The sequence below is a fragment of the Rhopilema esculentum genome, chromosome 6, assembly GCF_057945365.1.
Source record: "Rhopilema esculentum isolate cy_ngs chromosome 6, ASM5794536v1, whole genome shotgun sequence".
NCBI lineage: Eukaryota > Metazoa > Cnidaria > Scyphozoa > Rhizostomeae > Rhizostomatidae > Rhopilema > Rhopilema esculentum.
Genome location: NC_142820.1, coordinates 6,838,315 through 6,863,383, shown reverse-complemented (window position 1 = coordinate 6,863,383; position 25,069 = coordinate 6,838,315). Strand labels below are relative to the sequence as shown.

General features: G+C 30.7%; 1 long non-coding RNA gene across 1 annotated transcript in view; it reads right to left on the bottom strand.

Annotated features, from left to right (window-relative positions):
- Positions 1–321: 321 nt before the first annotated feature.
- The window catches only part of LOC135686649 (uncharacterized), a 58,164-nt gene continuing 33,416 nt past the window's right edge, over positions 322–25,069 (bottom strand). Inside the window, exon 4 of the long non-coding RNA XR_016143850.1 lies at positions 322–357. This is a non-coding gene — a long non-coding RNA (uncharacterized LOC135686649). The remainder of the gene's footprint in view (positions 358–25,069) is intronic.

Here is a 25,069-nt window from a genome sequence, read left to right as displayed (position 1 = left end):
GACTCTTATTTTGAAAATAAGGACTTAGCTATTTTTGAAAAATTTCATGACCCCGGACCTGCGAAAAAGTTCAAAAAAGTTGAAATTTTTCAAAAAGTTTTTTTTACTCAAAACAACCTAGAAAGTCTTAATACACGTTCCAAACAACATTTCGGGTGGTTTCGTTGAATTTTAGGCTTTTATTTTGATTAGAAGAATTTGGCCATTTTGGAAAAATTTCATGACCCCGGACCTGAACAAAAGTTCAAAAAAGTTGAAATTTTTCAAAAAATTTTTTTACTCGAGACAACCAAAAATGCTGAGAAAATACCTTTCTGTAATCTCTTGATGACATTTGGTTGAAACTCTAAGTGATATCTGAAAAAAGGAAGAAATAATATACCTAGAATGTTTAAGACTAAAACTTGAAAAAACACTAAAAAAGTTGAAATTTTTCAAAAAAAATATTTTAGTCAAAACAAGCTAGAAAGTCTTAATACACGTTCCGAACAACATTTCGGGTGCTTTCGTTGAATTTCAGACTCTTATTTTGAAAAAAAAGATTTAGACATTTTTGAAAAATTTCATGACCCCGGACCTGCAAAAAAGTTCAAAAAAGTTGAAATTTTTCAAAAAATGGTTTTTAGTCAAAACAACCTAGAAAGTCTTAATACGCGTTCCGAACAACATTTCGGGTAGTTTCGATGAATTTTAGGCTTTTATTTTGATGAGAAGAATTTGGCCATTTTTGAAAAATTTCATGACCCCGGACCTGCAAAAAAGTTCAAAAAATTTGAAATTTTTCAAAAAATGTATTTTAGTCAAAACAACCTAGAAAGTCTTAACACACGTTTCAAACAACATTTCGGGTGGTTTCGTTGAATTTCAGACTCTTATTTTGAAAATAAGGACTTAGCCATTTTTGAAAAATTTCATGACCCCGGACCTGCAAAAAAGTTCAAAAAAGTTGAAATTTTTCAAAAAATTGTTTCTACTCGAAACAACCTAGAAAGTCTTAATACACGTTCCGAACAACATTTTGGGTGGTTTCGTTGAATTTCAGACTCTTATTTTGAAAATAAGGACTTAGCCATTTTTGAAAAATTTCATGACCCCGGACCTGCAAAAAAGTTCAAAAAAGTTGAAATTTTTCAAAAAGTTTTTTTTACTCAAAACAACCTAGAAAGTCTTAATACACGTTCCGAACAACATTTCGGGTGGTTTCGTTGAATTTCAGACTCTTATTTTGAAAATAAGGACTTAGCTCTTTTTGAAAAATTTCATGACCCCGGACCTGCGAAAAGTTCAAAAAAGTTGAAATTTTTCAAAAAGTTTTTTTTACTCAAAACAACCTAGAAGGTCTTAATACACGTTCCAAACAACATTTCGGGTGGTTTCGTTGAATTTTAGGCTTTTATTTTGATTAGAAGAATTTGGCCATTTTGGAAAAATTTCATGACCCCGGACCTGCAAAAAAGTTCAAAAAAGTTGAAATTTTTCAAAAAATTTTTTTACTCGAAACAACCAAAAATGCTGAGAAAATACCTTTCTGAAATCTTTTGATGACATTTGGTTGAAACTCCAAGTGATATCTGAAAAAAAGGAAGAAATAATATACCTAGAATGTTTAAGACTAAAACTTGAAAAAACACTAAAAAAGTTGAAATTTTTCAAAAAAAATATTTTAGTCAAAACAAGCTAGAAAGTCTTAATACACGTTCCGAACAACATTTCGGCTAGTTTCGTTGAATTTTAGGCTCTTATTTTGAAAATAAGGAATTAGCCATTTTTGAAAAATTTCATGACCCCGGACCTACAAAAAAATTCAAAAAAGTTTTGTCAAAAAAATTTTTTTTACTCGAAACAACCTAGAAAGACTTAATACACGTTCCGAACAACATTTCGGGTGGTTTCGTTGAATTTCAGACTCTTATTTTGAAAATAAGGACTTAGCTTTTTTGAAAAATTTCATGACCCCGGACCTGCAAAAAAGTTGAAAAAAGTTGAAATTTTTCAAAAAGTTTTTTTTACTCAAAACAACCTAGAAAGTCTTAATACACGTTCCGAACAACATTTCGGGTGGTTTCGTTGAATTTCAGACTCTTAATTTGCAAATAAGGACTTAGCCATTTTTGAAAAATTTCATGACCCCGGACCTGCAAAAAAGTTGAAAAAAGTTGAAATTTTTCAAAAAAAAATTTTTCCTCGAAACAACCTAGAAAGTCTTAATACACGTGCCGAACAACATTGCGGCTAGTTTCGTTGAATTTTAGGCTCTTATTTTGATTAGAAGAATTTGGCTATTTTTGAAAAATTTCATGACCCCGGACCTTCAAAAAAGTTCAAAAAATTTGAAATTTTTCAAAAAATTGTTTCTACTCGAAACAACCTAGAAAGTCCTAATACACGTTCCGAACAACATTTCGGGTAGTTTCGATGAATTTCAGACTCTTATTTTGAAAATAAGGACTAAGCTTTTTTGAAAAATTTCATGACCCCGGACCTGCGAAAAAGTTCAAAAAAGTTGAAATTTTTCAAAAAGTTTTTTTTACTCAAAACAACCTAGAAGGTCTTAATACACGTTCCAAACAACATTTCGGGTGGTTTCGTTGAATTTTAGGCTTTTATTTTGATTAGAAGAATTTGGCCATTTTGGAAAAATTTCATGACCCCGGACCTGCAAAAAAGTTCAAAAAAGTTGAAATTTTTCAAAAAAATTTTTTACTCGAAACAACCAAAAATGCTGAGAAAATACCTTTCTGAAATCTTTTGATGACATTTGGTTGAAACTCCAAGTGATATCTGAAAAAAAGGAAGAAATAATATACCTAGAATGTTTAAGACTAAAACTTGAAAAAACACTAAAAAAGTTGAAATTTTTCAAAAAAAATATTTTAGTCAAAACAAGCTAGAAAGTCTTAATACACGTTCCGAACAACATTTCGGCTAGTTTCGTTGAATTTTAGGCTCTTATTTTGAAAATAAGGAATTAGCCATTTTTGAAAAATTTCATGACCCCGGACCTGCAAAAAAGTTCAAAAAAGTTGAAATTTTTCAAAAAGTTTTTTTTACTCAAAACAACCTAGAAAGTCTTAATACACGTTCCGAACAACATTTCGGGTGGTTTCGTTGAATTTCAGACTCTTATTTTGAAAATAAGGACTTAGCTCTTTTTGAAAAATTTCATGACCCCGGACCTGCGAAAAAGTTCAAAAAAGTTGAAATTTTTCAAAAAGTTTTTTTTACTCAAAACAACCTAGAAGGTCTTAATACACGTTCCAAACAACATTTCGGGTGGTTTCGTTGAATTTTAGGCTTTTATTTTGATTAGAAGAATTTGGCCATTTTGGAAAAATTTCATGACCCCGGACCTGCAAAAAAGTTCAAAAAAGTTGAAATTTTTCAAAAAATTGTTTCTACTCGAAACAACCTAGAAAGTCCTAATACACGTTCCGAACAACATTTCGGGTAGTTTCGATGAATTTTAGGCTTTTATTTTGATTAGAAGAATTTGGCCATTTTTGAAAAATTTCATGACCCCGGACCTGCAAAAAAGTTCAAAAAAGTTGAAATTTTTCAAAAAATTGTTTCTACTCGAAACAACCTAGAAAGTCTTAATACACGTTCCGAACAACATTTTGGGTGGTTTCGTTGAATTTCAGACTCTTATTTTGAAAATAAGGACTTAGCCATTTTTGAAAAATTTCATGACCCCGGACCTGCAAAAAAGTTCAAAAAAGTTGAAATTTTTCAAAAAATTTTTTTTACTCGAAACAACCTAGAAAGTCTTAATACACGTGCCAAACAACATTTCGGCTAGTTTCGTTGAATTTTAGGCTCTTATTTTGATAAGAAGAATTTGACCATTTTTGAAAAATTTCATGACCCCGGTCCTGCAAAAAAGTTCAAAAAATTTGAAATTTTTCAAAAAATGGTTTTTAGTCAAAACAACCTAGAAAGTCTTAATACACGTTCCGAACAACATTTCGGGTAGTTTCGATGAATTTTAGGCTTTTATTTTGATTAGAAGAATTTGGCCATTTTTGAAAAATTTCATGACCCCGGACCTGCAAAAAAGTTCAAAAAATTTGAAATTTTTCAAAAAATGTATTTTAGTCAAAACAACCTAGAAAGTCTGAACACACGTTTCAAACAACATTTCGGGTGGTTTCGTTGAATTCCAGACTCTTATTTTGAAAATAAGGACTTAGCCATTTTTGAAAAATTTCATGACCCCGGACCTGCAAAAAAGTTCAAAAAAGTTGAAATTTTTCAATAAATGTATTTTAGTCAAAACAACCTAGAAAGTCTTAATACACGTTCCGAACAACATTTCGGGTGGTTTCGTTGAATTCCAGACTCTTATTTTGATAACAAGAACTTGGCCATTTTTGAAAAATTTCATGATCCCGGACCTGCAAAAAAGTTCAAAAAATTTGAAATTTTTCAAAAAATTGTTTCTACTCGAAACAACCTAGAAAGTCTTAAGACACGTTCCGAACAACATTTCGGGTAGTTTCGATGAATTTTAGGCTTTTATTTTGATGAGAAGAATTTGGCCATTTTTGAAAAATTTCATGACCCTGGACCTGCAAAAAAGTTCAAAAAAGTTGAAATTTTTCAATAAATGTATTTTAGTCAAAACAACCAAGAAAGTCTTAATACACATTTCGAACAACATTTCGGGTGGTTTCGTTGAATTTCAGATTCTTATTTTGAAAATAAGGACTTAGCCATTTTTGAAAAATTTCATGACCCCGGACATGCAAAAAAGTTCAAAAAAGTTGAAATTTTTCAAAAAATTGTTTCTACTCGAAACAACCTAGAAAGTCTTAATACACGTTCCGAACAACATTTCGGGTAGTTTCGATGAATTTTAGGCTTTTATTTTGATGAGAAGAATTTGGCCATTTTTGAAAAATTTCATGACCCTGGACCTGCAAAAAAGTTCAAAAAATTTGAAATTTTTCAAAAAATGTATTTTAGTCAAAACAACCTAGAAAGTCTTAATACACGTTCCGAAAAACATTTTGCGTAGTTTCGATGAATTTTAGGCTTTTATTTTGATGAGAAGAGTTTGACCATTTTTGAAAAATTTCATGACCCCGGACCTGCAAAAAAGTTCAAAAAAGTTGAAATTTTTAAAAAAATTTTTTTACTCGAAACAACCAAAAATGCTGAGAAAATACCTTTCTGAAATCTCTTGATGACATTTGGTTTAACTCCAAGTGATATCTGAAAAAAAGTAAGAAATAATATACCTAGAATGTTCAAGACCAAAACTTGAAAAAAACTTAAAAAGTTGAAATTTTTCAAAAAAAATATTTTTGTCAAAACAAGCTAGAAAGTCTTAATACACGTTCCGAACAACATTTCGGGAGGTTTCGATGAATTTTAGGCTTTTATTTTCATGTGAAGAACTTGGCCATTTTTGAAAAATTTCATGACCCCGGACCTGCAAAAAAGTTCCAAAAATTTGAAATTTTTCAACAACTTTTTTTTAGTCAAAACAACCTAGAAAGTCTTAATACACGTTCCGAACAACATTTCGGGTGGTTTCGTTGAATTTCAGACTCTTATTTTGAAAAAAAGGACTTAGCCATTTTTGAAAAATTTCATGACCCCGGACCTGCAAAAAAGTTCAAAAAAGTTGAAATTTTTCAAAAAAAATTTTCTACTCGAAACAACTAGAACACGTTCCGAACAAAATTTCGGGTAGTTTTGATGAATTTTAGGCTCTTATTTCATTAAAAGAATTTGGCCATTTTGGAAAAATTTCATGACCCTGGACCTGCAAAAAAGTTCAAAAAAGTTGAGATTTTTCAAAAAATTTTTTTACTGGAAACAACCAAAAATGCTGAGAAAATACCTTTCTGCAATCTCTTGATGACATTTGGTTTAACTCCAAGTGTTATCTGAAAAAAAGTAAGAAATAATATACCTAGAATGTTTAAGACTAAAACTTGAAAAAACACCAAAAAAGTTGAAATTTTTCAAAAAACGTATTTTAGTCAAAACAACCTAGAGAGTCTTAATACACGTTCCAAACAACATTTCGGGAGGTTTCGATGAGTTTTAGGCTTTTATTTTGATGAGAAGAATTTGGCCATTTTTGAAAAATTTCATGACCCCGGACCTGCAAAAAAGTTCCAAAAATTTGAAATTTTTCAAAAAATTTTTTTTAGTCAAAACAACCTAGAAAGTCTTAATACACGTTCCGAACAACATTTCGGGTGGTTTCGTTGAATTTTAGGCTCTTATTTTGATAAGAAGAATTTGACCATTTTTGAAAAATTTCATGACCCCGGACCTGCAAAAAAGTTCAAAAAATTTGAAATTTTTCAACAACTTTTTTTTAGTCAAAACAACCTAGAAAGTCTTAATACACTTTCCGAACAACATTTCGGGTGGTTTCGCTGAATTTCAGACTCTTATTTTGAAATTAAGGACTTAGCCATTTTTGAAAAATTTCATGACCCCGGACCTGCAAAAAAGTTCAAAAAAGTTGAAATTTTTCAAAAAAAATTTTCTACTCGAAAAAACCTAGAACACGTTCCGAACTACATTTCGGGTAGTTTTGATGAATTTTAGGTTCTTATTTCATTAGAAGAATTTGGCCATTTTGGAAAAATTTCATGACCCTGGACCTGGAAAAAAGTTCAAAAAAGTTGAAATTTTTCAAAAAATTTTTTTACTGGAAACAACCAAAAATGCTGAGAAAATACTTTTCTGCAATCTCTTGATGACATTTGGTTGAAACTCCAAGTGATATCTGAAAAAAAGTAAGAAATAATATACCTAGAATGTTTAAGACTAAAACTTGAAAAAACACTAAAAAAGTTGAAATTTTTCAAAAAAAATATTTTAGTCAAAACAAGCTAGAAAGTCTTAATACACGTTCCGAACAACATTTTGGGTGATTTCGTTGAATTTTAGGCTTTTATTTTGATCAGAAGAATTTGGCCATTTTTGAAAAATTTCATGACCCCGCACCTGCAAAAAAGTTCAAAAAAGTTGAGATTTTTCAAAAAATTTTTTTACTGGAAACAACCAAAAATGCTGAGAAAATACCTTTCTGCAATCTCTTGATGACATTTGGTTTAACTCCAAGTGTTATCTGAAAAAAAGTAAGAAATAATATACCTAGAATGTTTAAGACTAAAACTTGAAAAAACACCAAAAAAGTTGAAATTTTTCAAAAAATGTATTTTAGTCAAAACAACCTAGAAAGTCTTAATACACGTTCCGAACAACATTTCGGGAGGTTTCGATGAGTTTTAGGCTTTTATTTTGATGAGAAGAATTTGGCCATTTTTGAAAAATTTCATGACCCCGGACCTGCAAAAAAGTTGAAATTTTTCAAAAAATGTATTTTAGTCAAAACAACCTAGAAAGTCTTAATACACGTTCCGAACAACATTTCGGGAGGTTTCGATGAGTTTTAGGCTTTTATTTTGATGAGAAGAATTTGGCCATTTTTGAAAAATTTCATGACCCCGGACCTGCAAAAAAGTTCCAAAAATTTGAAATTTTTCAAAAAATTTTTTTTAGTCAAAACAACCTAGAAAGTCTTAATACACGTTCCGAACAACATTTCGGGTGGTTTCGTTGAATTTCAGACTCTTATTTTGAAAAAAAGGATTTAGCCATTTTTGAAAAATTTCATGACCCCGGACCTGCAAAAAAGTTGAAATTTTTCAAAAAATGTATTTTAGTCAAAACAACCTAGAAAGTCTTAATACACGTTCCGAACAACATTTCGGGAGGTTTCGATGAGTTTTAGGCTTTTATTTTGATGAGAAGAATTTGGCCATTTTTGAAAAATTTCATGACCCCGGACCTGCAAAAAAGTTCCAAAAATTTGAAATTTTTCAAAAAATTTTTTTTAGTCAAAACAACCTAGAAAGTCTTAATACACGTTCCGAACAACAATTCGGGTGGTTTCGTTGAATTTCAGACTCTTATTTTGAAAAAAAGGATTTAGCCATTTTTGAAAAATTTCATGACCCCGGACCTGCAAAAAAGTTGAAATTTTTCAAAAAAATTTGTTTACTCGAAAGAACCTAGAAAGTCTTAATACACGTTCCGAACAACATTTCGGCTAGTTTCGTTGAATTTTAGGCTCTTATTTTGATAAGAAGAATTTGACCATTTTTGAAAAATTTCATGACCCCGGACCTGCAAAAAAGTTCAAAAAATTTGAAATTTTTCAACAACTTTTTTTTAGTCAAAACAACCTAGAAAGTCTTAATACACGTTTCGAACAACATTTCGGGTGGTTTCGCTGAATTTCAGACTCTTATTTTGAAAATAAGGACTTAGCCATTTTTGAAAAATTTCATGACCCCTGACCTGCAAAAAAGTTCAAAAAAGTTGAAATTTTTCAAAAAAAATTTTCTACTCGAAAAAACCTAGAACACGTTCCGAACTACATTTCGGGTAGTTTTGATGAATTTTAGGCTCTTATTTCATTAGAAGAATTTGGCCATTTTGGAAAAATTTCATGACCCTGGACCTGGAAAAAAGTTCAAAAAAGTTGAAATTTTTCAAAAATTTTTTTTACTGGAAACAACCAAAAATGCTGAGAAAATACTTTTCTGCAATCTCTTGATGACATTTGGTTGAAACTCCAAGTGATATCTGAAAAAAAGTAAGAAATAATATACCTAGAATGTTTAAGACTAAAACTTGAAAAAACACTAAAAAAGTTGAAATTTTTCAAAAAAAATATTTTAGTCAAAACAAGCTAGAAAGTCTTAATACACGTTCCGAACAACATTTTGGGTGATTTCGTTGAATTTTAGGCTTTTATTTTGATCAGAAGAATTTGGCCATTTTTGAAAAATTTCATGACCCCGCACCTGCAAAAAAGTTCAAAAAAGTTGAGATTTTTCAAAAAATTGTTTCTACTCGAAACAACCTAGAAAGTCTTAATACACGTTCCGAACAACATTTTGGGTGGTTTCGTTGAATTTCAGACTCTTATTTTGAAAATAAGGACTTAGCCATTTTTGAAAAATTTCATGACCCCGGACCTGCAAAAAAGTTCAAAAAAGTGGAAATTTTTCAAAAAGTTTTTTTTAAACACAACAACCTAGAAAGTCTTAATACACGTTCCGAACAACATTTCGGGTGGTTTCGTTGAATTTCAGATTCTTATTTTGAAAATAAGGACTTAGCCATTTTTGAAAAATTTCATGACCCCGGACCTGCAAAAAAGTTGAAATTTTTCAAAAAATTTTTTTTACTTGAAACAACCTAGAAAGTCTTAATACACGTGCCGAACAACATTTCGGCTAGTTTCGTTGAATTTTAGGCTCTTATTTTGATAAGAAGAATTTGACCATTTTTGAAAAATTTCATGACCCCGGTCCTGCAAAAAAGTTCAAAAAATTTGAAATTTTTCAAAGAATGGTTTTTAGTCAAAACAACCTAGAAAGTCTTAATACACGTTCCGAGCAACATTTCGGGTAGTTTCGATGAATTTTAGGCTTTTATTTTGATGAGAAGAATTTGGCCATTTTTGAAAAATTTCATGACCCTGGACATGCAAAAAAGTTCAAAAAATTTGAAATTTTTCAAAAAATGTATTTTAGTCAAAACAACCTAGAAAGTCTTAACACACGTTTCAAACAACATTTCGGGTGGTTTCGTTGAATTCCAGACTCTTATTTTGAAAATAAGGACTTGGCCATTTTTGAAAAATTTCATGACCCCGGACCTGCAAAAAAGTTCAAAAAAGTTGAAATTTTTCAAAAAGTTTTTTTTACTCAAAACAACCTAGAAAGTCTTAATACACGTTCCGAACAACATTTCGGGTGGTTTCGTTGAATTTCAGACTCTTATTTTGAAAATAAGAACTTAGCCATTTTTGAAAAATTTCATGACCCCGGACCTGCAAAAAAGTTCAAAAAAGTTGAAATTTTTCAAAAAAATTTTTTTACTCGAAACAACCTAGAAAGTCTTAATACACGTTCCGAACAACATTTTGGGTGGTTTCGTTGAATTTCAGACTCTTATTTAGAAAATAAGGATTTAGCCATTTTTGAAAAATTTCATGACCCCGACTCTGCAAAAAAGTTCAAAAAAGTTGAAATTTTTCAAAAAGTTTTTTTTACTCAAAACAACATAGAAAGTCTTAATACACGTTCCGAACAACATTTTGGGTGGTTTCGTTGAATTTCAGACTCTTATTTAGAAAATAAGGACTTAGCCATTTTTGAAAAATTTCATGACCCCGGACCTGCAAAAAAGTTCAAAAAAGTTGAAATTTTTCAAAAAGTTTTTTTTACTCAAAACAACCTAGAAAGTCTTAATACACGTTCCGAACAACATTTCGGGTGGCTTTGTTGAATTTCAGACTCTTATTTTGAAAATAAGGACTTAGCTATTTTTGAAAAATTTCATGACCCCGGACCTGCAAAAAAGTTCAAAAAAGTTGAAATTTTTCAAAAAAATTTTTTTACTCGAAACAACCTAGAAAGTCTTAATACACGTTCCGAACAACATTTCGGGTAGTTTCGATGAATTTTAGGCTTTTATTTTGATTAGAAGAATTTGGCCATTTTTGAAAAATATCATGACCCCGGACCTACAAAAAAGTTCAAAAAAGTTGAAATTTTTCAAAAAAATTTTTTTACTCGAAACAACCTAGAAAGTTTTAATACACGTTCCGAACAACATTTCGGCTAGATTCGTTGAATTTCAGACTCTTATTTTGATAACAAGAACTTGGCCATTTTTGAAAAATTTCATGACCCCGGACCTGCAAAAAAGTTCAAAAAAGTTGAAATTTTTCAAAAAGTTTTTTTTACTCAAAACAACCTAGAAAGTCTTAATACACGTTCCGAACAACATTTCGGGTAGTTTCGATGAATTTTAGGCTTTCATTTTGATTAGAAGAATTTGGCCATTTTTGAAAAATTTCATGACCCCGGACCTGCAAAAAAGTTCAAAAAAATTGAAATTTTTCAAAAAGTTTTTTTTACTCAAAACAACCTAGAAAGTCTTAATACACGTTCCGAACAACATTTCGGGTGGCTTTGTTGAAGTTCAGACTCTTATTTTGAAAATAAGGACTTAGCTATTTTTGAAAAATTTCATGACCCCGGACCTGCAAAAAAGTTCAAAAAAGTTGAAATTTTTCAAAAAAATTTTTTTACTCGAAACAACCCAGAAAGTCTTAATACACGTTCCGAACAACATTTTGGGTAGTTTCGATGAATTTTAGGCTTTTATTTTGATTAGAAGAATTTGGCCATTTTTGAAAAATTTCATGACCCCGGACCTGCAAAAAAGTTCAAAAAAGTTGAAATTTTTCAGAAAAATTGTTTCTACTCGAAACAACCTAGAAAGTCTTAATACACGTTCCGAACAACATTTTGGGTGGTTTCGTTGAATTTCAGACTCTTATTTAGAAAATAAGGATTTAGCCATTTTTGAAAAATTTCATGACCCCGACCCTGCAAAAAAGTTCAAAAAAGTTGAAATTTTTCAAAAAGTTTTTTTTACTCAAAACAACCTAGAAAGTTTTAATACACGTTCCGAACAACATTTCGGGTGGTTTCGTTGAATTTCAGACTCTTATTTTGAAAATGAGGACTTGGCCATTTTTGAAAAATTTCATGACCCCGGACCTGCAAAAAAGTTCAAAATAGTTGAAATTTTTCAAAAAGTTTTTTTTACTCAAAACAACCTAGAAAGTCTTAATACACGTTCCGAACAACATTTCGGCTAGATTCGTTGAATTTCAGACTCTTATTTTGATAACAAGAACTTGGCCATTTTTGAAAAATTTCATGACCCCGGACCTGCAAAAAAGTTCAAAAAAGTTGAAATTTTTCAAAAAGTTTTTTTTACTCAAAACAACCTAGAAAGTCTTAATACACGTTCCGAACAACATTTCGGGTAGTTTCGATGAATTTTAGGCTTTCATTTTGATTAGAAGAATTTGGCCATTTTTGAAAAATTTCATGACCCCGGACCTGCAAAAAAGTTCAAAAAAATTGAAATTTATCAAAAAGTTTTTTTTACTCAAAACAACCTAGAAAGTCTTAATACACGTTCCGAACAACATTTCGGGTGGCTTTGTTGAATTTCAGACTCTTATTTTGAAAATAAGGACTTAGCTATTTTTGAAAAATTTCATGACCCCGGACCTGCAAAAAAGTTCAAAAAAGCTGAAATTTTTCAAAAAAATTTTTTTACTCGAAACAACCTAGAAAGTCTTAATACACGTTCCGAACAACATTTCGGGTAGTTTCGATGAATTTTAGGCTTTTATTTTGATTAGAAGAATTTGGCCATTTTTGAAAAATATCATGACCCCGGACCTACAAAAAAGTTCAAAAAAGTTGAAATTTTTCAAAAAAATTTTTTTACTCGAAACAACCTAGAAAGTTTTAATACACGTTCCGAACAACATTTCGGCTAGATTCGTTGAATTTCAGACTCTTATTTTGATAACAAGAACTTGGCCATTTTTGAAAAATTTCATGACCCCGGACCTGCAAAAAAGTTCAAAAAAGTTGAAATTTTTCAAAAAGTTTTTTTTACTCAAAACAACCTAGAAAGTCTTAATAAACGTTCCGAACAACATTTCGGGTGGTTTCGTTGAATTTCAGACTCTTATTTTGAAAATGAGGACTTGGCCATTTTTGAAAAATTTCATGACCCCGGACCTGCAAAAAAGTTCAAAATAGTTGAAATTTTTCAAAAAGTTTTTTTTACTCAAAACAACCTAGAAAGTCTTAATACACGTTCCGAACAACATTTCGGCTAGATTCGTTGAATTTCAGACTCTTATTTTGATAACAAGAACTTGGCCATTTTTGAAAAATTTCATGACCCCGGACCTGCAAAAAAGTTCAAAAAAGTTGAAATTTTTCAAAAAGTTTTTTTTACTCAAAACAACCTAGAAAGTCTTAATACACGTTCCGAACAACATTTCGGGTAGTTTCGATGAATTTTAGGCTTTCATTTTGATTAGAAGAATTTGGCCATTTTTGAAAAATTTCATGACCCCGGACCTGCAAAAAAGTTCAAAAAAATTGAAATTTATCAAAAAGTTTTTTTTACTCAAAACAACCTAGAAAGTCTTAATACACGTTCCGAACAACATTTCGGGTGGCTTTGTTGAATTTCAGACTCTTATTTTGAAAATAAGGACTTAGCTATTTTTGAAAAATTTCATGACCCCGGACCTGCAAAAAAGTTCAAAAAAGCTGAAATTTTTCAAAAAAATTTTTTTACTCGAAACAACCTAGAAAGTCTTAATACACGTTCCGAACAACATTTCGGGTAGTTTCGATGAATTTTAGGCTTTTATTTTGATTAGAAGAATTTGGCCATTTTTGAAAAATATCATGACCCCGGACCTACAAAAAAGTTCAAAAAAGTTGAAATTTTTCAAAAAAATTTTTTTACTCGAAACAACCTAGAAAGTTTTAATACACGTTCCGAACAACATTTCGGCTAGATTCGTTGAATTTCAGACTCTTATTTTGATAACAAGAACTTGGCCATTTTTGAAAAATTTCATGACCCCGGACCTGCAAAAAAGTTCAAAAAAGTTGAAATTTTTCAAAAAGTTTTTTTTACTCAAAACAACCTAGAAAGTCTTAATAAACGTTCCAAACAACATTTCGGGTGGTTTCGTTGAATTTTAGGCTTTTATTTTGATTAGAAGAATTTGGCCATTTTTGAAAAATATCATGACCCCGGACCTACAAAAAAGTTCAAAAAAGTTGAAATTTTTCAAAAAAATTTTTTTACTCGAAACAACCTAGAAAGTCTTAATACACGTTCCGAACAACATTTCGGGTAGTTTCGATGAATTTTAGGCTTTTATTTTGATTAGAAGAATTTGGCCATTTTTGAAAAATTTCCTGACCCCGGACCTGCAAAAAAGTTGAAATTTTTCAAAAAAAATTTTTTACTCGAAACAACCTAGAAAGTCTTAATACACGTTCCGAACAACATTTCGGGTAGTTTGAATGAATTTTAGGCTTTTATTTTGATTAGAAGAATTTGGCCATTTTTGAAAAATTTCATGACCCCGGACCTGCAAAAAAGTTCAAAAAAGGTGAAATTTTTCAAAAAATTGTTTCTACTCGAAACAACCTAGAAAGTCTTAATACACGTTCCGAACAACATTTTGGGTGGTTTCGTTGAATTTCAGACTCTTATTTAGAAAATAAGGACTTAGCCATTTTTGAAAAATTTCATGACCCCGGACCTGCAAAAAAGTTGAAATTTTTCAAAAAAATTTTTCTACTCGAAACAACCTAGAAAGTCTTAATACACGTTCCGAAAAACATTTCGGGTAGTTTCGATGAATTTTAGGCTTTTATCTTGATGAGAAGAGTTTGGCCATTTTTGAAAAATTTCATGACCCCGGACCTGCAAAAATGTTCAAAAAAGTTGAAATTCTTTAAAAAATTTTTTTTACTCGAAACAACCTAGAAAGTCTTAATACACGTTCCGAACAACATTTCGGGTAGTTTCGATGAATTTTAGGCTTTTATTTTGATTAGAAGAATTTGGCCATTTTTGAAAAATTTCATGACCCTGGACCTGCAAAAAAGTTCAAAAAAGTTGAAATTTTTCAAAAAATTGTTTCTAGTCGAAACAACCTAGAAAGTCTTAATACACGTGCAGAACAACATTTCGGTTAGTTTCGTTGAATTTTAGGCTCTTATTTTGATAACAAGAACTTGGCCATTTTTGAAAAATTTCATGACCCCGGACCTGCAAAAGAGTTCAAAAAAGTTGAAATTTTTCAAAAAAATTTTTTTACTCGAAACAACCTAGAAAGTCTTAATACACGTTCCGAACAACATTTCGGGTGGTTTCGTTGAATTTCAGGCTCTTATTTTGAAAATAAGGACTTAGCTATTTTTGAAAAATTTCATGACCCTGGACCTGCGAAAAAGTTCAAAAAAGTTGAAATTTTTTAAAAAATTTTTTTTACTCGAAACAACCTAGAAAGTCTTAATACACGTTCCGAACAACATTTCGGGTAGTTTCGATGAATTTTAGGCTTTTATTTTGATTAGAAGAAGTTGGCAATTTTTGAAAAATTTCATGACCCTGGACCTGCAAAAAAGTTCAAAAAAGTTGAAATTTTTCAAAAAATTGTTTCTACTCGAAACAACCTAGAAAGTCTTAATACACGTTCCGAACAACATTTCGGGTAGTTTCGATGAATTTTAGGCTTTTATTTTGATTAGAAGAATTTGGCCATTTTTGAAAAATTTCATGACCCCGGACCTGCAAAAAAGTTCAAAAAAGTTGAAATTTTTCAAAAAATTGTTTCTACTCGAAACAACCTAGAAAGTCTTAATACACGTTCCGAACAACATTTCGGGTGGTTTCGTTGAATTTCAGACTCTTATTTTGAAAATAAGGACTTAGCCATTTTTGTAAAATTTCATGACCCCAGACCTGCAAAAAAGTTCAAAAAAGTTGAAATTTTTCAAAAAATTTTTTTTACTCGAAACAACCTAGAAAGTTTTAATACACGTTCCGAACAACATTTCGGCTAGATTCGTTGAATTTCAGACTCTTATTTTGATAACAAGAACTTGGCCATTTTTGAAAAATTTCATGACCCCGGACCTGCAAAAAAGTTCAAAAAACTTGAAATTTTTCAAAAAGTTTTTCTTACTCAAAACAACCTAGAAAGTCTTAATAAACGTTCCAAACAACGTTTCGGGTGGTTTGGTTGAATTTTAGGCTTTTATTTTGATTAGAAGAATTTGGCCATTTTGGAAAAATTTCATGACCCCGGACCTGCAAAAAAGTTCAAAAAAGTTGAAATTTTTCAAAAAATTTTTTTACTCGAAACAACCCAGAAAGTCTTAATACACATTCCGAACAACATTTCGGGTAGCTTCGATGAATTTTAGACTCTTATTTTGAAAATAAGGACTTAGCCATTTTTGAAAAATTTCATGACCCAGGACCTGCAAAAAAGTTCAAAAAAGTTGAAATTTTTCAAAAAGTTTTTTTTACTCAAAACAACCTAGAAAGTCTTAATACACGTTCCGAACAACATTTCGGGTGGTTTCGTTGAATTTCAGACTCTTATTTTGAAAATAAGGACTTAGCCATTTTTGAAAAATTTCATGAAAAATTTGAAAAAAGTTCAAAAAAGTTGAAATTTTTCAAAAAAATTTTTTTACTCGAAACAACCTAGAAAGTTTTAATACACGTTCCGAACAACATTTCGGCTAGATTCGTTGAATTTCAGACTCTTATTTTGATAACAAGAACTTGGCCATTTTTGAATAATTTCATGACCCCAGACCTGCAAAAAAGTTAAAAAAAGTTGAAATTCTTCAAAAAGTTTTTTTTACTCAAAACAACCTAAAAAGTCTTAATAAACGTTCCAAACAACATTTCGGGTGGTTTCGTTGAATTTTAGGCTTTTATTTTGATTATAAGAATTTGGCCATTTTGGAAAAATTTCATGACCCCGGACCTGCAAAAAAGTTCAAAAAAGTTGAAATTTTTCAAAAAAATTTTTTTACTCGAAACAACCTAGAAAGTCTTAATACACATTCCGAACAACATTTCGGGTAGCTTCGATGAATTTTAGGCTTTTATTTTGATTAGAAGAATTTGGACATTTTTGAAAAAATTCATGACCCCGGACCTGCAAAAAAGTTCAAAAAAGTTGAAATTTTTCAAAAAGTTTTTTTTACTCAAAACAACCTAGAAAGTCTTAATACACGTTGCGAACAACATTTCGGGTGGTTTCGTTGAATTTCAGACTCTTATTTTGAAAATAAGGACTTAGCTATTTTAGAAAAATTTCATGCCCCGGACCTGCGAAAAAGTTCAAAAAAGTTGAAATTTTTCAAAAAATTTTTTTTACTCGAAACAACCTAGAAAGTTTTAATACACGTTCCGAACAACATTTCGGCTAGATTCGTTGAATTTCAGACTCTTATTTTGATAACAAGAACTTGGCCATTTTTGAAAAATTTCATGACCCCGGACCTGCAAAAAAGTTCAAAAAACTTGAAATTTTTCAAAAAGTTTTTCTTACTCAAAACAACCTAGAAAGTCTTAATAAACGTTCCAAACAACGTTTCGGGTGGTTTGGTTGAATTTTAGGCTTTTATTTTGATTAGAAGAATTTGGCCATTTTGGAAAAATTTCATGACCCCGGACCTGCAAAAAAGTTCAAAAAAGTTGAAATTTTTCAAAAAATTTTTTTACTCGAAACAACCCAGAAAGTCTTAATACACATTCCGAACAACATTTCGGGTAGCTTCGATGAATTTTAGACTCTTATTTTGAAAATAAGGACTTAGCCATTTTTGAAAAATTTCATGACCCAGGACCTGCAAAAAAGTTCAAAAAAGTTGAAATTTTTCAAAAAGTTTTTTTTACTCAAAACAACCTAGAAAGTCTTAATACACGTTCCGAACAACATTTCGGGTGGTTTCGTTGAATTTCAGACTCTTATTTTGAAAATAAGGACTTAGCCATTTTTGAAAAATTTCATGAAAAATTTGAAAAAAGTTCAAAAAAGTTGAAATTTTTCAAAAAAATTTTTTTACTCGAAACAACCTAGAAAGTTTTAATACACGTTCCGAACAACATTTCGGCTAGATTCGTTGAATTTCAGACTCTTATTTTGATAACAAGAACTTGGCCATTTTTGAAAAATTTCATGACCCCGGACCTGCAAAAAAGTTCAAAAAAGTTGAAATTTTTCAAAAAGTTTTTTTTACTCAAAACAACCTAGAAAGTCTTAATAAACGTTCCAAACAACGTTTCGGGTGGTTTCGTTGAATTTTAGGCTTTTATTTTGATTAGAAGAATTTGGCCATTTTGGAAAAATTTCATGACCCCGGACCTGCAAAAAAGTTCAAAAAAGTTGAAATTTTTCAAAAAAATTTTTTTACTCGAAACAACCTAGAAAGTTTTAATACACGTTCCGAACAACATTTCGGCTAGATTCGTTGAATTTCAGACTCTTATTTTGATAACAAGAACTTGGCCATTTTTGAAAAATTTCATGACCCCAGACCTGCAAAAAAGTTCAAAAAAGTTGAAATTCTTCAAAAAGTTTTTTTTACTCAAAACAACCTAGAAAGTCTTAATAAACGTTCCAAACAACATTTCGGGTGGTTTTGTTGAATTTTAGGCTTTTATTTTGATTAGAAGAATTTGGCCATTTTGGAAAAATTTCATGACCCCGGACCTGCAAAAAAGTTCAAAAAAGTTGAAATTTTTCAAAAAAATTTTTTTACTCGAAACAACCTAGAAAGTCTTAATACACATTCCGAACAACATTTCGGGTAGCTTCGATGAATTTTAGGCTTTTATTTTGATTAGAAGAATTTGGCCATTTTTGAAAAAATTCATGACCCCGGACCTGCAAAAAAGTTCAAAAAAGTTGAAATTTTTCAAAAAGTTTTTTTTACTCAAAACAACCTAGAAAGTCTTAATACACGTTGCGAACAACATTTCGGATGGTTTCGTTGAATTTCAGACTCTTATTTTGAAAATAAGGACTTAGCTATTTTAGAAAAATTTCATGCCCCGGACCTGCGAAAAAGTTCAAAAAAGTTGAAATTTTTCAAAAAAATTTTTTTACTCGAAACAACCTAGAAAGTTTTAATACACGTTCCGAACAACATTTCGGGTAGCTTCGATGAATTTTAGGCTTTTATTTTGATTAGAAGAATTTGGCCATTTTTGAAAAAATTCATGACCCCGGACCTGCAAAAAAGTTCAAAAAAGTTGAAATTTTTCAAAAAGTTTTTTTTATTCAAAACAACCTAGAAAGTCGTAATACACGTTGCGAACAACATTTCGGGTGGTTTCGTTGAATTTCAGACTCTTATTTTGAAAATAAGGACTTAGCTATTTTAGAAAAATTTCATGCCCCAGACCTGCGAAAAAGTTCAAAAAAGTTGAAATTTTTCAAAAAGTTTTTTTTACTCAAAACAACCTAGAAAGTGATAATACACGTTCCAAACAACATTTCGGGTGGTTTCGTTGAATTTTAGGCTTTTATTTTGATTAGAAGAATCGGGTAGTTGAAATTTTTCAAAAAGTTTTTTTTACTCAAAACAACCTAGAAAGTCTTAATACACGTTCCAAACAATATTTCGGGTGGTTTCGTTGAATTTTAGGCTTTTATTTTGATTAGAAGAATTTGGCCATTTTGGAAAAATTTCATGACCCCGGACCTGCAAAAAAGTTCAAAAAAGTTGAAATTTTTCAAAAAATTTTTTTACTCGAAACAACCAAAAATGCTGAGAAAATACCTTTCTGAAATCTCTTGATGACATTTGGTTGAAACTCCAAGTGATATCTGAAAAAAAGGAAGAAATAATATACCTAGAATGTTTAAGACTAAAACTTGAAAAAACACTAAAAAAGATGAAATATTTCAAAAAGTTTTTTTTACTCAAAACAACCTAGAAAGTCTTAATACACGTTCCGAACAACATTTCGGGTGGTTTCGTTGAATTTCAGACTCTTAATTTGCAAATAAGGACTTAGCCATTTTTGAAAAATTTCATGACCCCGGACCTGCAAAAAAGTTGAAATTTTTCAAAAAAATTTTTCTACTCGAAACAACCTAGAAAGTCTTAATACACGTTCCAAACAACGTTTCGGGTGGTTTCGTTGAATTTTAGGCTTTTATTTTGATTAGAAGAATTTGGCCATTTTGGAAAAATTTCATGACCCCAGACCTGCAAAAAAGTTCAAAAAAGTTGAAATTTTTCAAAAAAATTTTTTTACTCGAAACAACCTAGAAAGTTTTAATACACGTTCCGAACAACATTTCGGCTAGATTCGTTGAATTTCAGACTCTTATTTTGATAACAAGAACTTGGCCATTTTTGAAAAATTTCATGACCCCAGACCTGCAAAAAAGTTCAAAAAAGTTGAAATTCTTCAAAAAGTTTTTTTTACTCAAAACAACCTAGAAAGTCTTAATAAACGTTCCAAACAACATTTCGGGTGGTTTCGTTGAATTTTAGGCTTTTATTTTGATTAGAAGAATATGGCCATTTTGGAAAAATTTCATGACCCCGGACCTGCAAAAAAGTTCAAAAAAGTTGAAATTTTTCAAAAAAATTTTTTTACTCGAAACAACCTAGAAAGTCTTAATACACATTCCGAACAACATTTCGGGTAGCTTCGATGAATTTTAGGCTTTTATTTTGATTAGAAGAATTTGGCCATTTTTGAAAAAATTCATGACCCCGGACCTGCAAAAAAGTTCAAAAAAGTTGAAATTTTTCAAAAAGTTTTTTTTACTCAAAACAACCTAGAAAGTCTTAATACACGTTGCGAACAACATTTCGGATGGTTTCGTTGAATTTCAGACTCTTATTTTGAAAATAAGGACTTAGCTATTTTAGAAAAATTTCATGCCCCGGACCTGCGAAAAAGTTCAAAAAAGTTGAAATTTTTCAAAAAAATTTTTTTACTCGAAACAACCTAGAAAGTTTTAATACACGTTCCGAACAACATTTCGGGTAGCTTCGATGAATTTTAGGCTTTTATTTTGATTAGAAGAATTTGGCCATTTTTGAAAAAATTCATGACCCCGGACCTGCAAAAAAGTTCAAAAAAGTTGAAATTTTTCAAAAAGTTTTTTTTACTCAAAACAACCTAGAAAGTCTTAATAAACGTTCCAAACAACGTTTCGGGTGGTTTCGTTGAATTTTAGGCATTTATTTTGATTAGAAGAATTTGGCCATTTTGGAAAAATTTCATGACCCCGGACCTGCAAAAAAGTTCAAAAAAGTTGAAATTTTTCAAAAAAATTTTTTTACTCGAAACAACCTAGAAAGTTTTAATACACGTTCCGAACAACATTTCGGCTAGATTCGTTGAATTTCAGACTCTTATTTTGATAACAAGAACTTGGCCATTTTTGAATAATTTCATGACCCCAGACCTGCAAAAAAGTTCAAAAAAGTTGAAATTCTTCAAAAAGTTTTTTTTACTCAAAACAACCTAGAAAGTCTTAATAAACGTTCCAAACAACATTTCGGGTGGTTTCGTTGAATTTTAGGCTTTTATTTTGATTATAAGAATTTGGCCATTTTGGAAAAATTTCATGACCCCGGACCTGCAAAAAAGTTCAAAAAAGTTGAAATTTTTCAAAAAAATTTTTTTACTCGAAACAACCTAGAAAGTCTTAATACACATTCCGAACAACATTTCGGGTAGCTTCGATGAATTTTAGGCTTTTATTTTGATTAGAAGAATTTGGACATTTTTGAAAAAATTCATGACCCCGGACCTGCAAAAAAGTTCAAAAAAGTTGAAATTTTTCAAAAAGTTTTTTTTACTCAAAACAACCTAGAAAGTCTTAATACACGTTGCGAACAACATTTCGGGTGGTTTCGTTGAATTTCAGACTCTTATTTTGAAAATAAGGACTTAGCTATTTTAGAAAAATTTCATGCCCCGGACCTGCGAAAAAGTTCAAAAAAGTTGAAATTTTTCAAAAAATTTGTTTTACTCGAAACAACCTAGAAAGTTTTGATACACGTTCCGAACAACATTTCGGCTAGATTCGTTGAATTTCAGACTCTTATTTTGATAACAAGAACTTGGCCATTTTTGAAAAATTTCATGACCCCGGACCTGCAAAAAAGTTCAAAAAACTTGAAATTTTTCAAAAAGTTTTTCTTACTCAAAACAACCTAGAAAGTCTTAATAAACGTTCCAAACAACGTTTCGGGTGGTTTGGTTGAATTTTAGGCTTTTATTTTGATTAGAAGAATTTGGCCATTTTGGAAAAATTTCATGACCCCGGACCTGCAAAAAAGTTCAAAAAAGTTGAAATTTTTCAAAAAATTTTTTTACTCGAAACAACCCAGAAAGTCTTAATACACATTCCAAACAACATTTCGGGTAGCTTCGATGAATTTTAGACTCTTATTTTGAAAATAAGGACTTAGCCATTTTTGAAAAATTTCATGACCCAGGACCTGCAAAAAAGTTCAAAAAAGTTGAAATTTTTCAAAAAGTTTTTCTTACTCAAAACAACCTAGAAAGTCTTAATACACGTCCCGAACAACATTTCGGGTGGTTTCGTTGAATTTCAGACTCTTATTTTGAAAATAAGGACTTAGCCATTTTTGAAAAATTTCATGAAAAATTTGAAAAAAGTTCAAAAAAGTTGAAATTTTTCAAAAAAATTTTTTTACTCGAAACAACCTAGAAAGTTTTAATACACGTTCCGAACAACATTTCGGCTAGATTCGTTGAATTTCAGACTCTTATTTTGATAACAAGAACTTGGCCATTTTTGAAAAATTTCATGACCCCGGACCTGCAAAAAAGTTCAAAAAAGTTGAAATTTTTCAAAAAGTTTTTTTTACTCAAAACAACCTAGAAAGTCTTAATAAACGTTCCAAACAACGTTTCGGGTGGTTTCGTTGAATTTTAGGCTTTTATTTTGATTAGAAGAATTTGGCCATTTTGGAAAAATTTCATGACCCCGGACCTGCAAAAAAGTTCAAAAAAGTTGAAATTTTTCAAAAAAATTTTTTTACTCGAAACAACCTAGAAAGTTTTAATACACGTTCCGAACAACATTTCGGCTAGATTCGTTGAATTTCAGACTCTTATTTTGATAACAAGAACTTGGCCATTTTTGAAAAATTTCATGACCCCAGACCTGCAAAAAAGTTCAAAAAAGTTGAAATTCTTCAAAAAGTTTTTTTTACTCAAAACAACCTAGAAAGTCTTAATAAACGTTCCAAACAACATTTCGGGTGGTTTCGTTGAATTTTAGGCTTTTATTTTGATTAGAAGAATTTGGCCATTTTGGAAAAATTTCATGACCCCGGACCTGCAAAAAAGTTCAAAAAAGTTGAAATTTTTCAAAAAAATTTTTTTACTCGAAACAACCTAGAAAGTCTTAATACACATTCCGAACAACATTTCGGGTAGCTTCGATGAATTTTAGGCTTTTATTTTGATTAGAAGAATTTGGCCATTTTTGAAAAAATTCATGACCCCGGACCTGCAAAAAAGTTCAAAAAAGTTGAAATTTTTCAAAAAGTTTTTTTTACTCAAAACAACCTAGAAAGTCTTAATACACGTTGCGAACAACATTTCGGATGGTTTCGTTGAATTTCAGACTCTTATTTTGAAAATAAGGACTTAGCTATTTTAGAAAAATTTCATGCCCTGGACCTGCGAAAAAGTTCAAAAAAGTTGAAATTTTTCAAAAAAAATTTTTTACTCGAAACAACCTAGAAAGTTTTAATACACGTTCCGAACAACATTTCGGGTGGTTTCGTTGAATTTTAGGCTTTTATTTTGATTAGAAGAATTTGGCCATTTTGGAAAAATTTCATGACCCCGGACCTGCAAAAAAGTTCAAAAAAGTTGAAATTTTTCAAAAAGTTTTTTTTACTCAAAACAACCTAGAAAGTCTTAATACACGTTCCGAACAACATTTCGGGTGGTTTCGTTCAATTTCAGACTCTTATTTTGAAAATAAGGACTTAGCTATTTTTGAAAAATTTCATGACCCCGGACCTGCGAAAAAGTTCAAAAAAGTTGAAATTTTTCAAAAAGTTTTTTTTACTCAAAACAACCTAGAAAGTCTTAATACACGTTCCAAACAACATTTCGGGTGGTTTCGTTGAAATTTAGGCTTTTATTTTGATTAGAAGAATTTGGCCATTTTTGAAAAATTTCATGACCCCGGACCTGCAAAAAAGTTCAAAAAAATTGAAATTTTTCAAAAAGTTGTTTTTACTTAAAACAACATAGAAAGTCTTAATACACGTTCCGAACAACATTTCGGGTGGCTTTGTTGAATTTCAGACTCTTATTTTGAAAATAAGGACTTAGCTATTTTTGAAAAATTTCATGACCCCGGACCTGCAAAAAAGTTCAAAAAAGTTGAAATTTTTCAAAAAAATTTTTTTACTCGAAACAACCTAGAAAGTCTTAATACACGTTCCGAACAACATTTCGGGTAGTTTCGATGAATTTTAGGCTTTTATTTTGATTAGAAGAATTTGGCCATTTTGGAAAAATTTCATGACCCCGGACCTGCAAAAAAGTTGAAATTTTTCAGAAAAATTTTTCTACTCGAAACAACCTAGAAAGTCTTAATACACGTTCCGAAAAACATTTCGGGTAGTTTCGATGAATTTTAGGCTTTTATTTTGATGAGAAGAGTTTGGCCATTTTTGTAAAATTTCATGACCCCGGACCTGCAAAAAAGTTCAAAAAAGTTGAAATTTTTCAAAAAAAATTTTTTACTCGAAACAACCTAGAAAGTCTTAATACACGTTTCGAACAACATTTCGGGTAGTTTCGATGAATTTTAGGCTTTTATTTTGATTAGAAGAATTTGGCCATTTTTGAAAAATTTCATGACCCCGGACCTGTAAAAAAGTTCAAAAAAGTTGAAATTTTTCAAAAAATTGTTTCTACTCGAAACAACCTAGAAAGTCTTAATACACGTTCCGAACAACATTTTGGGTGGTTTCGTTGAATTTCAGACTCTTATTTAGAAAATAAGGACTTAGCCATTTTTGAAAAATTTCATGACCCCGGACCTGCAAAAAAGTTCAAAAAAGTTGAAATTTTTCAAAAAGTTTTTTTTACTCAAAACAACCTAGAAAGTCTTAATACACGTTCCGAACAACATTTCGGGTGGTTTCGTTCAATTTCAGACTCTTATTTTGAAAATAAGGACTTAGCTATTTTTGAAAAATTTCATGACCCCGGACCTGCGAAAAAGTTCAAAAAAGTTGAAATTGTTCAAAAAGTTTTTTTTACTCAAAACAACCTAGAAAGTCTTAATACACGTTCCAAACAACATTTCGGGTGGTTTCGTTGAAATTTAGGCTTTTATTTTGATTAGAAGAATTTGGCCATTTTGGAAAAATTTCATGACCCCGGACCTGCAAAAAAGTTCAAAAAAGTTGAAATTTTTCAAAAAAACTTTTTTACTCGAAACAACCTAGAAAGTCTTAATACACGTTTCGAACAACATTTCGGGTAGTTTCGATGAATTTTCGGCTTTTATTTTGATTAGAAGAATTTGGCCATTTTTGAAAAATTTCATGAC